Source organism: Nicotiana tomentosiformis, chromosome 2, assembly GCF_000390325.3.
Source record: "Nicotiana tomentosiformis chromosome 2, ASM39032v3, whole genome shotgun sequence".
Classification (NCBI taxonomy): Eukaryota; Viridiplantae; Streptophyta; class Magnoliopsida; order Solanales; family Solanaceae; genus Nicotiana; species Nicotiana tomentosiformis.
Window position 1 is genome coordinate 120,074,484 of NC_090813.1, and position 17,174 is coordinate 120,091,657.

The following is a 17,174-nucleotide window of genomic DNA, read 5'->3' on the forward strand; positions in this document are numbered from 1 at the left end:
GTTGCTGCTTGTTTGGTACACGAATTACATGATATGTGGATCGAGGTGGAGTTGGTGTGGAGTTTTGGTCGAGCAGTTTGTACTAGATGAGATGAGGTTATTGAACCTGTAATGAGTGCTATCGGGTTTAATTAAGGTATATTTGGAAGAATAACGTCACTAGTCAGTTTAGATTTTGTCTATGGTTCTTGTCGGGCCAGAGAGCTCCACTACTTATTGATCTGATTAGAGGTTATGAGTTTCTGCATATTTTTTTTATTATTGACAGTGTACGAAGGTTTAGAATAAGGTTTTATTTGATGGGGGATTTGTTACCGGTACCGAATTTGTTAGTGAGCGGTTATTGTGGTCGAAAGTCATTGCTATGAGTATCTATGTTATGCGGTATACATTTGATTATATCTTGGGATATAGTTATGGCTTGATACAACTTGTTTAGACTTATACAGTGTGTAGATGTAAGATTCAGGTCTTATGATGAATTTCAAATGTTGGGAATTGGGTTCTAAGGTTTATGGACTAAGGTTGAAGAAAGGATCTTTAGTTAGGTTATATTTTTAGGCTTATGTGGACTGGAGGTGACATGGGGTAACACGTGGGTATGTGTATGGTGAGGTTGTACAGTGATTTGATGGCTTTGGAATGACTCTTGGCACCTTCGAGGATGAACGTATATTTAAGTGGGGGAAAATATAATGACCCGATTGGTTGTTTTGAGAATTTGCCTTCCGTTCGGTGGTTTGAGGTCTTAGGATGCTTCATATGATGTATTATGACTTGCGTGTATGGTCAAGTTTGGTTTTCTAATGGTTCGGAATTGATTTGGATAGATGATTCTCAATTTGGAAGGTTTAAGTTGGAAGAGTTGATCAAGTTTGACTTTTTTGTATTGATATCAGATTGGAGTTTTGATGGTTCCAATAGGTTCTTATGGTGATTTTGGACTTGGGCGTATGTCCGGATTTGGATTTGGAGGTTCCTAGGTCGATACGGCTCTTTTTGGCGAAAGTTAGAAATTTGAAAGTTTGGAAAGTTCAAAGGTTTGACCGAGAGTTGACTTTGATGATATCGGGTTTGGATTATTGTTCCGAGAGTTGGAATATATTTTTTTATCATTTAGGGACTTTTTTGCAAAGTTTGGTCGGATTCCGGATTGGTTAGGCTTGAATCGGATGCTTTGTTCGACGTTTGAAGTTTATGAACTTAGGAGATTGATCGATGATTAGTGGTTTTGATGTTATTTTGTGTGATTTGAGGTCTCGAGTAGGTACATGTTATATTTTGGGACTTGTTGATATATTCGCACGGGGTCCCGAGGTGCTCGGGTGAGTTTCGAAGTTATTTCAGACCACTTTCTCTCATGTTTGATTGTCGATTTTTCTCTGATTTTCTGGTGTTGCCTACCTTCTTCGTGATCACAATAGGAAGACCACGATCTCGATGTGTAAGTTGGAGCTGGGTGATTTGTCCTCTTTGCGTTCCCGAATGGATGGTCGCGTTCGCGGAGGTTGAGGTGTTTGAGCATCGCGTTCAAAGAGATGGTTCGCGATCGCGCTTCAGTGTGGGAGCTGGGAAAGTTTGTCTTTGTGTTCGCATGGACAAGGAATTGTACGCGGAGTTCTGAGTCCAGTGGTCATCGTGTTCATAAGTGTACTAAGGCCAACGCATAGGGTATTTTCTCGCAATGTTCTTTTTGTGCTTCGTGATGGCAAAGTGGGTTCCACTACCACGAAGGGTTTACCTGGAGCAGTGGTATAAGTTATTATATTCGAGGGTTTTACTCATTTTACCATATTTTGAGATTGGGAGCTCGGATTTGGGCAATTTTGGAGGCGATTTTCACGATTTGGATTGGGGTAAGTACTTTTGACCCGGTTTTAATTATTATTCGTGATTCTATCATCGATTTTGGCATTTGATTGTTAAATCAAAAGGCTAAATTGGGGGTTTTAGTAAAAACAAAAATCTAAAGTGAATATTTGAGATTTGAACATCAATTCAGAGTCGGATTGATGTGAACTAGTATGGTTGGATTTGTATTCGAATAGGTTATCAGAATTTATGAGTTTTATCAGGTTTCGGGGGGCGAGCTCGGGTTGACTTTTTGGGTGACTTTGAGTATTTGATTAAAGATTCGACATTTATCATTTGGGTTCGATTTCCATGGCATTATTTGATATTTTGAGTTGCCTTTAGCTAGAGTCGAGTCGTTCGGAGGTCGATTCGTGCGGGATGGCGCTTCTAGAGCGTCGATTTGGCTTATTTGAGGTAAGTATCTTACCTAAACCTGGTTGAGGCACTAGTTTTCTAAGTTATTTGTGATAGCTACGTGCTATGGGTGGCGCACATGTGTGGGGTTGAGCTCATGTGTGTGCACCAGGGTATTATTCATGTTCGGGATAGTGTTTAGGCTATAATATGCCTTGGATTGATCGTTAAGCTTCATGTTGTGATGGTTCTTATATTTGTACTCATGTTGTGAGCTATTTGATCCATGTTGTTGCTTTTGTGATGTATTTGCCTGATTTGAGCTGTGATAGCACACTATGCACATGCATACACCTTAGCATGTCACTTATACCAGTCCAGGAGTATGAAATTTGATGTTCATTGATCATGTACATGTATTCTTGTATATCTTCTTTCTGTGTGAAATGGATTGGAATGGTAGCATGTGACCACACCATGCAGATTGTGACATTGAGCATGTGACCCACGCTGGGCGGATTATGTTATTGAGCATGGAATCTCGTCGGATGGATTGTGATATTGAGTCTGTGACCATGCCTGGCGGATTATGATATTGAGCATGTGACCACACCAGGTGGATTATGATATTGAGTCTGTGACCACGTCGGGCAGATTATGATATTGAGCATGTGACCATGCCGGGCGGATCCTGGTATTGAGTCTATGACAATGCCTGGCGGATAATGATATTGAGCCTGTGACCATGCCGGGTGGAATGTGATATTGAGCATGTGACCATGACGGATGGATCCTAATATTGAGCTTGTGACCACGTCGGGCGGATTATTATATTGAGCTTGTGATCACGTTGGGCAGATTGTGATATTAGTATGTGTGTTGTCCATACAGCGTGTGGATATGGATCCATCCCTTTAGGGTCACCCTCTCCTGTGCCTTCTTAATGGTGTATACACGGATTGTGAGAACCCGATGGGTTTCTGGTTGATTTGGACTTTGGAAAGCTAATCAGTGGTTTGGTTCGATTATGGTATCTCTGAGGAAGACTGGCCAGCGTTTGATTTGTTATTGCATTTCATCTTTATTTGCAATTTTCTTGGTTGTTTACCTGATTTATTTACATATCTTCTTTACTATGCTGGATTGTTGACTGAGAAGGGTACATTAAGTTATCTTGTGCACCAAGGTGGTTTTATTTGTGATTCACAAGTTGATCATATTATTGTTCTGTACTTGTTGAGATTATGAATTGTACCAATGATTAGCGAGTATCATTTATAATTCTTGCTTCTAATACCTCGCTGAGGTTAGTTATAATGCTTGTTGAGTACATGGGGTCGGTTACATCTTGCGTGCAAATCTTGGAGCTGAGTTGATGTGGATGGCGGAAGCCAGCATTGAAGATGTACCTGCTTTATGGATATAACTACCACGTGTCCTTGGTATCTTTAGATTTATAATGTGTTTATTATAATGTATTTATGTATATTCCAAACAGATGTTGTATTTATTTTTATACTAGCTTTGTAAATCTAAGTCTTAGTGGCTCGATCCTTTGTTTTTGGTTTCTATATATATAATAACTACTAAGTATCCTGCCTAGTAGTATATTTGCTACAAAAAAATCTTAGTGGCTCGTGACTTCTACTACCAATCCTTGGGTTATTGTATGAAAATTCATTTATTTCACTCATTGTTTCCTTATTATTTCATTAGGGTTGTGTTGACTGTTATTTGTCTTACCTAGAGGATTGGGTTAGGTGCTATCACGACATTTATTAGATTCGTGACATAGTCGCAAAAAAGCCCTTCCCTTCTAGGCTAGGAGTGAAATGCCCTCAATAGACTCGGGGCTAAAAGCCCTAATGAAGAAAACGAATTCTCCTAAGATTGCCTACTTAATCCGGTACTTTCTTCTCTCTCAAAAATAGGAAGGTTTTATCAGGATTTCTATCTTCAGTACTGCTTTTCATTTGATAAGAATGAATCTCAAGTTTCAAGGTTTGACCTGGGTTGTGGGCAATATAAGTCACATTGATTTTTGGCACTTCAAAAGGATCCCTCATACAAATTGCATTCTATCCATTATTTATGGTCCATTACACCATACAGAAACAATCTCAAAGTTGAGTTTATCTGCCAAAATAATAATTGAGATAGGTCGAAACTCTCTTACGGACTTTCTCAAGATATCAAAAATAATGTATACGGTCAAAATCGGTTAGTCTTTCGCACGAACTGGTCGAAATGGTAATACTTTGGATCGAAGAGCGTCTTCATAATATCATGTTGAGGTCCGAAGTCAGGTCATCGAGCTTCGAGCCCTAGGGACCGATCAATGTCGAGCTCATTATCATTATCGAGCTCGAATTCAAATCGAACTATGATGCAAAGTGGAGTTATCGAGCTTATGAGGCAGAGACCGACCAACACTGACCTCGAATCAATTTAAGGCTACGAGTCAGAATCGAGCTCGAGTCAAGATCGAGAGCTCGACTCGATATCAAGCTCGAGTCGATATCGAGCTCATAGACAAGAGTCGTTACAGCCGTACTAGAGGAGAGAATCATGGCAGGAATTATGGAAAAGCTGATTTATCATGGGTCTCCCACTATGTATTTTTAATTATATCTAAAGTAGGATCCCTCCACTATAAAGGGGATGGTTATTATTTTTGTAAAGGACCAAGTTTTGGCATACATTGTAACTGAGATATCATACACTCCTATATTGAAGAGTTATCCTTTTTTGGCTTCATAAATTGATTCATCTTGCTTAAATCCATAAATCATCTTCTTTTCAACTTTGCTTATTTTTCATTCTCTACAGATAACACTCAATACTTCTATTCATTCTTACGATTTGTGTCAAGTTATACCACATATCCTTAGAACTACTTGCAAATTTAACTCTATCTATTTTTCGGGTAAACAGTTTGGCGCCCACCGTGGGGCTAAGGATAACAGTGGTTATTTGATACGAATCCGCAAAACACACCATTTTACGCTTGTTTTCAGAAGTGTGTTTGATTTTAGATTAGCAACGATGAGCTATCAATTAAATGGCCTTACCTATCGACAACGAAGCTGGTCTTTAAGGTGAGAACAACAACTTGACGCCCAGGATCGAAAGGCAGCTTGTCGACGCCGTTGGAGCTCGAATCGAAGTGCCATTAGATGTTAATTCGCATGTGGCCATTGAGGCAAATCTACATTCTGGACCTGAAAATAGCATTCATGGTGACACTCGATCTTCAGCTCGAGATACTCATAACGTCGAGGAATACAGCATCAGCTTGCGTATGATTTTCGAAATGTTGCAAGCTCAACAAGCAGCAATAGCTCAGTTGCAGAGTCAAACCCAGATACCGAGCAGGCCAGAGCCCAGTCCACCCCAAGAAATCGCCCATAGAATGGAACCAGCTATAGTAAGGTCAAATGAACAAGAGTCGGGGACTAATCCCGAAATTGCTAAGATGTTCGAAGAACTGACCAAACAAATAGAATCAGGAGAAAGGAGGATCGAGCAAATGACAAAAAGGTGGAAACATATAACTCCAGGGTTGATCATGTCCTGGGGGCACCACCGATATTGAAGGGCTTAGATTCCAAAAAATTAGTACAAAAGCCTTCCCCCCCCCCCCAAGCGCGGCTCCCAAACCGATCCCAAAGAAATTTTGCATGCCCGAGATTCCTAAATATAATGGAACTACCGACCCCAACGAACATGTCACCTCTTACACATGTTCCATTAAAGGGAACAACCTAGAGGATGATGAAATCGAATCTATTTATTGAAGAAATTCGGCGAAATACTGTCAAAAGGAGCAATGATATGGTATCATAATTTACCATCTAATTCTATCAATTCTTTTTCTATGCTTGCAGATTCATTCGTAAAAGCACACGTCGGGGCCATAAAGGTCGAGACCAGGAAGTCGGGCATATTCAAAGTAAGACAAAGGGATAACGAGGTGCTAGGGGAGTTCATATCTCGTTTTCAAATGGAACGAATGGATCTTCCATCAGTCATAGATGATTGGGCTGTTCAGGCCTTCACTCAAGGTCTGAACGAACGAAGTTCGACGCTTTCATGGCAGTTGAAGCATAACTTGATCGAGTACCTAGCTATTATTTGGGCCAACGTGCACAATCGGTACCGGTCGAAAATTAGAGTCGAAGCAGACCAGTTGGGTTCTGAACCCGCTGCTAGAAGGGATGTCAATCCGATCAGGGACCGATACCGACCATATAGTAGAAACCACAGGATCAATGAATTGAGAGGTAACCCCGGACAAGGCAATAAAAGGAGTGATTGAGGTCAAGGGTCTCGGTGGCTGATGAACAGAAATAGGTTCGACAAGCCTACAGGACCTAAGGAAGCACCACGGTTATCAGAGTATAACTTCAGCATCGATGTATCCCCCATCGTGTCGACGATCGGACGCATCAAAGACAATAAATGGCCTCGACCCATGTAGACCGATCCTGCCTAGAGGAACCCCAGTCAAATGTGAGAATATCATGGCATCCATGGCCACAAAACGGAAGATTGTAGGCAACTAAGAGAGGAAGTAGCCCGGTTATTCAATAAAGGGCACCTTCGAGAATTTTTAAGCGACAGGGCCAAAAACCATTTCAGAAACAGGGATTTCGATAAACAAAACGAACAGGAAGAACCACAACACATTATCCACATGATCATCGATGGCGTCGAAACCCCTCAGGGCCGGTGCTTAAACGCACTAAGACGTCGGTTATGAGAGAAAAGTGACCTCGAACTCAGGATTACGCACCCATATGAACCTTGTCCTTTAATGATAAAGATGCAGAAGGAGTCATGCAACCTCACAACGATGCACTGGTAATATCCGTACTTATGAATAGAACTAAATTTAAGCGTGTGTTAATTGATCCAGGTAGCTCGGCCAACATTATTAGATCGAAGGTGGTAGAACAGCTCGGTCTGCAGGACCAGGTCGTACCCACGACCCTGGTTCTTAATGGATTCAATATGGCATGTGAAACCACCAAAGGCTAGATAATTTTGTCGATAAACGTGGCCGGGACCATCAAGGACACAAAGTTCCACGTAATCAAAGGCGACATGAGGTACAAAGCCCTTTTTGGAAGACCATGGATCCACAATATGAGAGCTATACCTTTGACCCTCCACCAGGTTCTTAAATTCCCAACATCGGAGGGAGTCAAAACAGTGTACGGAGAACAACCGGCCGCGAGAGAAATGTTTTCCGTCGAAGAAGCACTTCTGATATCCTCACTTTCGTCAACAAAGGGATCGAACTCAAAAGGGGAACGAGATTCCAAATAGCAATCACAGATGTCAGCTTCGACCCAACTAGAAAAGCAGAAGATTGATGAAGATGATGATCAAAGGATCCCTCGATCCTTCGTGGTCCTCGATGATTCCGATGCTACCCAATCAACGATTGAAGAGCTAGAGCAAGTCATACTAATCGAGCATTTGCCCGAACGAAAGGTATACCTGGGGACAGGATTAACCCTCGAACTCAGGAAAAGGCTTATTCAATCTCTTATCGATAACATAGATTGTTTTTCTTGGTCCCATTTAGATATAACAAGGATCCCAGTGGATATAACGATGCATCGGCTAAGCCTGGACCCTAGGTTCAAACCGGTGAAGCAAAAGAGAAGACCCCAGTCCGAGGTAAAGCACGCATTCATAAAGGACGAGGTAACTAAACTTCTTAAAATAGGGTCCATTCGGGAGGTGAAATACCCCGAATGGCTAGCCAATGTAGTTGTAGTCCCTAAAAAAGGGAACAAACTTAGAATGTGTGTAGATTACAAGGATCTAAAAAAGGTGTTCCCTAAAGATTCTTTTCCACTACCTAACATCGATCGCATGATCGATGCCACGGCCGGTCACGAGATCCTTACTTTTATCGATGCCTATTCTGGGTACAATCAAATCCAAATAAACCCGGAGGACCGAGAAAAGACTTTGTTTATCACCAAGTATGGAACCTATTGTTATAATGTAATGCCATTCGAGCTAAATAATGCTGGAGCTACTTACCAACGCCTAGTAAATAAAATGTTCGAGGAACAAATAGGTAAATCAATGGAAGTTTATATTGATGATATGCTAGTTAAGTCCCTGCGCGCAAAGGACCATTTGGCTCATTTGCAGGAAACATTCGAGATTTTAGAGAAATACAACATAAAGCTCAACCCCGAGAAATGTGCTTTCGGGTCGGTTCGGGAAAGTTTCTTGGCTTCATGGTATCGAATCGAGGGATCAAGATCAACTGCGATAAAATCAAGTTCATTGAAGACATCACCGTCGTGGACAGTGTAAAAGCCGTGCATAGGTTAACGGGACGGATTGCTGCCTTAGGCCGATTCATTTTAAGGTCATCGGATCGAAGTCATAGATTTTTCTCTCTGCTCAAAAAAAAGAATGATTTCACCTGGACCCCAGAATGCCAACAAGCATTAGAGGAATTGAAACGATACCTATCGAGCCCACTACTTCTACACACTCCAAAGGAAGACGAGAAACTTTGTTTGTACTTGGCAGTATCGGAAATCGCGGTAAGTAGTGTCCTAGTTCTAGAAGAGCAAGGTACGCAATTTCTCGTTTATTATGTAAGTCGAACCTTAGGGGAAGCAGAAACTAGATATCCACACTTATAGAAATTGGCACTAGAACCGATAAGCACCTCTAGAAATTTAAGACCATACTTTCAATGTCACCACATATGCGTATTAACCACTTACCACTTCGTAATATTTTACACAAGCCCGAACTATAAGGCCGATTGGCCAAATGGGCCGTCGAACTCAGTGGGCATGATATCGAATATCAACCCCGGACGGCCATCAAGTCTCAAAATTTAGCAGACTTTATGGCCGATTTCACGCCAACCCTTATACCCGAAGTCAAAAAAGAACTCTTGTTGAATCGGGTACATTATCGGGGGTATGGACCCTTTTCATTGACGGGGCTTCGAACCTAAAAGGGTCCGGGCTAGGCATCATTTTAAAGACGCCTATGGGTAGCACTATTAGGCAATCTATCAAAACTACTAGGTTGACTAACAACGAGGCCGAGTATGAGGCCATGATTGCAGGTCTCGAGTTAGCTAAAAGCTTGGGAGCAGTAGTCATTGAAGCCAATTGTGACTCTTTACTGGTGGTAAATCAAGTAAACAAAACCTTCAAAGTTCAAGAGGATAGAATGCAAAGGTATTTGGATAAACTACAGGTAACTTTGCACCGTTTCAAAGAATGGACTTTACATCATATACCTCGAGAATAAAACAGCGAGGCCGATGCACTTGCAAATTTGGGATCATCGGTCGAGGAAGATAAGATCAACTCAGGGACTGTCGTTCAAATCTCGAGGTCCGTGATCGAAGAAGGCCATGCTGAGATAAATTATACAAGCTTAACCTGGGATTGGAGGAATAACTATATTGAATACTTGGAGAACGGAAAACTCCCATCGGACCCTAAATATTCGAGGGCCTTGCGAACCAAATCTGCTCGATTCACATTGACTGTAGATGGAACATTATATCGAAGGACATTCGATGGACCATTGGCAGTATGTTTAGGTCCAGGAGACACCGACTACATCCTACGTGAGATTCACGAGGGTACTTGTGGAAATCATTCTGGTACCGATTTATTAGTCCGAAAAATAATCAGAGCAGGATATTATTGGATCGATATGGACAAAGATGCAAAGGAGTTTGTTCGAAAATATGATAAATGTCAAAGGTTTGCACCGATGATCTATCGGCCAGGAGAGCAACTTCACTTAGTCCTATCCCTATGGCCATCCATAAAATGGGGAATGGATATTGTCGGCCCTCTGCCATCGGCCCTAGTTAAAGCTAAGTTCATTTTATTTATGACTGACTATTTCTCTAAATAGGTTGAAGCACATGCGTTCGAGAAAGTAAGAGAGAAAGAGGTTATAGACTTCATCTGGGATCATATCATATGTCAATTTGGGATACCCACCGAAATAGTGTGTGACAATGGGAAACAATTTATCGACAGTAAAGTGACGAAATTCCTCGAAGACCACAAAAAAAAGGATATTATCGACACCGTATCACCCTACTGGGAATGGACAGGCCGAATCAACGAACAAGACTATCATTCAAAACCTAAAGAAAAGGTTGAACGATGCTAAGGGAAGATGGAGAGAAATCCTACCTGAAGTTCTTTGGGCATATCGAACAACATCAAAATCCAGTACGGGGGAAACCCCGTTCTCCTTAGTATATGGCTCTGAAGCCTTGATTCTAGTCGAAGTCGGGGAACCTAGTGCCAGGTATTGATATACAACAGAAGAGTCAAATCACGAGGCTATGAATACTAGCCTAGAATTGTTGGATAAAAAATGAGAAGCCGCTCTCGTCCAATTGGCCTCCCAAAAGCAGCGGATAAAAATATACTATAATCGAAGAACCAATCTTCGCCATTTTAAAATCGGGGACTTAGTGCTAAGGAAAGTCACCCTCAGCACCCAAAATCCAAACGAAGGAAAACTGGGTCCGAACTGGGAAGGACCGTATCAAGTACTCGAAAACGTCGGTAAAGGATCCTACAAACTCGGTATTATAAACAGCAAATAACTACCAAGCAATTAGAACATGTCACACCTAAAACGATACTACCTCTAAGGTATGACCCTCCCATTTTTGTTTATATTTCGAAACTAACCCTTGCAGGAGTTCAATCAAGAACAAGGATGGATCATTCAACACGAAGCCTTAGGTCTGAAAGCACGCGTTGCACTCTTTTTCCCTTAGACCGGTTTTATCCCAAATGGGTGTTTCGGCAAGGTTTTTAATGAGGCAACCATTGATCGTGCTAACTTAGAACAATTTAACAGTATCCGAGACCTCTTTACAATCAACCTCGAATACTGGTGGGGCATTACCCTCAAATATATCAAGTTCGATGCAAGAAAGTTACTTCATAACAATAGGGTTCCGATAGGAAAAATTGTAAGAGCCAAATGGTCAAAACGAACCATGCTCATGTAGATTGCTCGATCCCTGGTACAAAATATAAACACATGTATAGCGACATGAAAAGAAACTTCTTTGCCCATATCTCATGTCTTACAACCCATCCTCTATTTCATGATCTATTACGCAAACAGGCTCAAGGGCCGATGATTACCCCACAAATCAGGGACTGCCACTCGACCAATAAGCCTACGGGCTACATTACTTCGAGTTCGAATCAATCACCCGATCATTAAGCCTACGGGCTACATCACTTCGAGTTCAAGCAAGCACTCACTCGACTACTAAGCCTACGTGCTACTCTTATTTCAAGTTCGAGAAAATACTCACTCGACCATTAAGCCTACGGGCTACATTACTTCGAGTTCGAATCACTCACTCGATCATTAAGCCTACGGGCTACATTACTTTGAGTTCGAATCACTCACTCGACTAATAAAGCCTACGGGCTACATCACTTCAAGTTCGAGCAAGCACTCACTCGACTACTAAGCCTACGGGCTACTCTTATTTTGAGTTCGAGCAAATACTCACTCGACCATTAAGCCTACGGGCTACATTACTTCAAGTTCGAATCACTCACTCGATCATTAAGCCTATGAGCTATATTACTTCGAGTTCGAATCACTCACTCGGCTAATAAAGCCTACAGGCTACGTCACTTTGAGTTCGAGCAAGAACTCCGACTACTAAGCCTACAGGCTATATTACTTAGAGTTCGAATCACTCACTCGATCATTAAGCCTACGGGCTACATTACTTTGAGTTCGAATCACTCACTCGATCATTAAGCCTACATGCTACATTACTTCGAGTTCGAATCACTCACTCGACTAATAAAGCCTACGGGCTACATTACTTCGAGTTCGAGCAAGCATTCACTCGACTACTAAGCCTACGAGCTACTCTTATTTCGAGTTCGAGCAAATACTCACTCGACCATTAAGCCTATGGGCTACATTACTTCGAGTTCGAATCACTCACTCGATCATTAAGCCTATGGGCTATATTACTTCGAGTTCGAATCACTCACTCGGCTAATAAAGCCTACGGGCTACATCACTTTGAGTTCAAGTAAGCACTCACTTGACTACTAAGCCTACGGGCTACATTACTTCAAGTTTGAATAACTCACTCGATCATTAAGCCTACAGGCTATATTACTTCAAGTTCGAATCACTCACTCGACTAATTAGTCTACAGGCTATATTACTTCAAGTTCGAGTAATCACTCACTCGACTACTAAGCCTACGGTCTACCTTATTTTGAGTTCGAGAAAGCACTCACTCGGTTATAAAGGCTACAAGGTCCAAATACAATCAAATTGCCTAAATCCTTATGAAAATATTCATAAGGCATGAATAAAACAAAATCTTCACGAGGCAAAGAATAAAACAGAGGAAAGTCGGGAAAACAAAAGATCTTTATATATATATATATATATATATATATATATATATATATATATATATATATATATATTCATAAGGCATGAATAAAACAAAATCTTCATGAGGCAAAGAATAAAACAGAGGAAAGTCGGGAAAACAAAAGATCTTTATATATATATATATATATATACAAGAATGTTTACAATGTCCGAACAGGACCCTACACAAAAAACCAAAATGAAAAATAAGTGCTAAGTTCTTGGTTATCTACGGGGCAGTCTCTTCTCCATCGGTCTTCCCCCCCGGCTCCTCCCCGCTCTCGGACCCACTCTTGCTCCTATCATCACCATCATCATCAGCGTCACCATCATCATCATGGCAAGCCAAGGCTTCAGCATCAACTTCGAGCTCTTTTGCCCTTTTTATCTCTTCGGTGAGATTGAAACCTCGAGCATAGATCTCCTCGAGGGTCTCCCTCCGAGATCGGCACTTAGCAAGTTCAGCAACCCAATGTGCTCGAGTGTTGGCGGTCTTGGCTGCCTCTCTTGCTTGTACATGAGCAGCTTTAGCATCGGCCCGATAGATGGCCACGAATGCATCCGCATCGGCCTTTGCCTTTTCGGCGTTAGATTTGGCCTTGGCAAGTTCGGAGGCCAACCGAGCCTCGAGCTCCTCTATTCTTTTTGCCTGAACCGAGCTTTTCTCCTTCATGCTTTGAAGTTGGTTTTCGGCTAATGATAATTGGGCTCGAGCAGCCTCTTTCTCTGCAGCATAGCGGTCCATACTTTCTTTCCACTCAAGGACTCCGCCTTTATCACATCGACCTCCTCGCGGAGTTTCCCGATCATCTCAAGTTTCTGCTGCAGCTGTGAGACCAAAAAATTAGCCATTGTTTCGATATCGAACCCATAGCTTTTAATAGTATCATTACCTGCTCGGACAGATTGGTCTAATCTTGGTGAGCCTTGGCCAACTCAGCTTGGAGGTCTTTGATTTCCTCTCCCCTTTGCCCTAAGAGGAGTTTAAGGGCGTTCCTCTCCTCTATGACCCGTTGAAGGTCAGCCTCGTATCGACGCAGCTCGGTTCGAGACCGAGAACATGCTTCTCGATGAACTGTTGTGGTCTTAAAAGAAAGAAGAAATGAAGTTAGAAAAGAAAAACAATCATAAAGGCAATACCAATGGAGTAAGTTAAGGCTTACCCGATTCAAAGCCTGCTGCACTCCGAGGAAAAGATCAGATGCATCACTAGTGTCGGCAACGTCCTCGACACCAGTAAATAAATCACGAAAAGGGTCCTCTCCCTCATGAGATCCATCTACCTCGAGGGCCCCCAAAGCTTGGGCTTCCCGAATCGCCCCTTCAGAAAAATCAGGGAAAGTCGGCGAGTCTTCGATAACTACTACCCCAAGTGAGTCGCTTGGGGCATTCTCTTCGGTTCGAAGAGATTCAGGGATGGCCCCTTCAGACATATCCACCATCTGTTGACTTCGATGGGAGATATCCTCGATCTCTAATGGTTCGGGGACTTTGCCCGAATCTTTCTCCGATATACCTTCAGTTCGAGACGGAGCCTTGTAAACTTCCATTGATCCAGCTTCCTGTGGAGAATAAATGGTTTTCTTCACTCGGGCCACCAGTACGGACCCGTCGTCTTCTTCTTCTTCCTCGTCTTTATCCCTTAGACGTCGAACTGATTCTAAGGTTAAAGGGATGGTATTCTTCCTCGACTTACGAGCCTTTAGTTTTGGGTTTTCGGAAGTAGGGGCCCTTTTTCTCTTATTGTCCTTCACCGATTTAGAAACCGGTGCCAAAGTTTCCTCCTTGTCGGACAGGGGTCTCAAAATCACATCCTTGCCCAGACCTACACACAAGAAAATTGATTTGAGTGTATGAAAAACAGTTCGAACTATCAATGAGGCGGGAAAGGAGATTACCATGATTTTTGGCCTCCCATCGGCCCTTTGACAAATCACGCCATGAGCGTTCGGCGTACGTAGAAGTCGAAGTCAGGGCCCGTAACCAGTCCTTGAGGTAGGGAACCGCACCGGGCATCCATGGAACTGTTGCACCACAAAAAGGGATATTAGTAAGAAAGGAAACGAAAGGGCAAAACAATGGGAGATTACAACAGAGTTATACTTACGTTTCATGTTCCATTCTTCGGGAAATGGCATCTTCTCAACCGGTATAAGGTCCGACGTCTTCACTCGAACGAACCTTCCCATCTAGCCTCGATCCTTGTCCTCATCTATGCTTGAGAACAGAACCTTGGTGGCCCGGCGTTGTAGTTTTATTAAGCCTCGAAAGAGGCGGGGCAGTACAATCTAATGAGGTGGTCGAGGGTGAAAGACATCCCCTCGATTTTGTTCACAAAGAAACAGATCAGAATAACGATCCGCCAAAACAAAGGATGGATTTGACCTAAGGTTATTTGGTATTTACAGCAAAAATCAATGATAACAGGGTCGAGGGGGCCTAACGTGAAAGCGTACACACTTAAAAACCCTTTCATGTGAGTAGTAATATCCTCTTCGGGAGAGGGAACTACCACTTCTTTGTTCTCCCAGTTATAATCTTTTCTTATCTGTTCGAGATACCCCCCGGTTATCGAACACATATACCTCGATACTGGCTCACATCGATCGGGAACCGACGAGCCTTTGTCAACCTTAAAATCGGAGGTAAGAACACACGCCACGGGAACGCACTCCTCAAGCCATGGATCCACCGGTGTTTTGTCGGCGGTAGACTGGAAAGAAGAAGCTTTTTCTTTTTGGGGGACAGTTTTTTATGTTTTCACCATTTTTGGATTTGAAGAAGGAGATATCAAAGATATGGTATTTTAAAGAAAGATTTTGCAGTAGAAAACGCAGAAGGAAAATTATGTAGACTTACAGATGAATTCAGAAGGTGCGAGAAAGAAGTTAGAAAATTTAGAGTTTGGAGATGTAAAAGTGATTGAAATTGAAAAGGAGGGTTATTTATAGGTTGAGCAATGGCGGTTCAATTTCGATAATGGCCGACCATCGTCTGACATGCATTAAATACCTCGATAAACTGAACCGACGGGACAGCTATCACACACGTCATGATCGGACTTGATGCAAACGTCAGTATATATCTAATCGTACTGTTGAAAAATCATGTCGTTTCTCGCTACATCCTTCCCGAGAAATGAGGGGACTATCTGTATACGGTCAAAACCGGTTAGTCTTTCGCACGAACTGGTCGAAATGGTAATGCTTTGGATCGAAGAGCGTCTTCATAATATCAGGTTGAGGTCCAAAGTTAGGTCATCGAGCTTCGAACCCTAGGGACCGATCAATGTCGAGCTCGTTATCATTATCGAGCTCGAATCCAAATCGAACTATGATGCGAAGTAGAGTTATCGAGCTTATGAGGCAGAGACCGACCAACACTGACCCCGAACTTATATGAGTCAGAATCGAGCTCGAGTCAAGATCGAGAGCTCAAGTCGATATCAAGCTCGAGTCGATATCGAGCTCATAGAGAAGAGTCGTTACAACCGCACTAGAGGAGAGAATCATGGCAGTAATTATGGAAAAGCTGACTTATCATGGGTCTCCCACTATGTATTTTTAATTATATCTAAAGTAAGATTCCTCCACTATAAAGGGGATGGTTATTATTTCTGTAAAGGATCAAGTTTTAGCATACATTGTAACTGCGATATCATACATTCCTATAGTGAAAAGTTATCCTTTTTTGGCTTCATAAATTGATTCTGCCTAATCCATAAATCATCTTCTTTCCAACTTTGCTTATTTTTCATTCTTTACAGTCAACACTCGATACGTACAAATTTAACTCTATCTATTTTTCGGGTAAACAAATAAGATTGTATCCATCCATATTCCCACTACTCCTAACGTTATAGCTACCCCCGTTTGGTCCTTAAATACAAATGGCATTATCACAACAAAATCGGTGTTCAAATTACTCCAACCAGAAACACAAATTAGGGACACTTTCCGATGGATTTGGATCCCCATACTCTAAACAATTAAATCCTTCCTATGGCAATGTCTCTATGATTGATTCCCGCTCGTGCCTATTTACATATATTAGGGATTATTAATAATACCGTCTGCCCAGTTTGCAATATGGCAATGAGTCTACCGAACACAACTTTATTAGTTACCCCATTGCTTATAATATTTGGAATACTTTAGGCATAGATATGCACAACATTTCCTTCTCTGAGGATCACTGGCTTCTAACCATCAAAAACATTAACATTCAATTTCAAATTCCCCTACTAACTTGGACACAATTGCCCTTTGGCATTATTGGTTAAATCAAATCACAACATCTTTAATAATCTTACTAACCAAGTTCATGCACAGATAAATATGATGGGTGCTCAAGAATTTATTACTTATTGCCAAATTACTAGCTCAGTCCATCAACACTCCATTTATGTCAAGTGGTTTTTCCCAGCAACAACTCACTTTAAGCTTAACACAGATGGAGCATTCAAGAATAGTGCAGCACCAAGTGGCATAAGAGTAGTAATA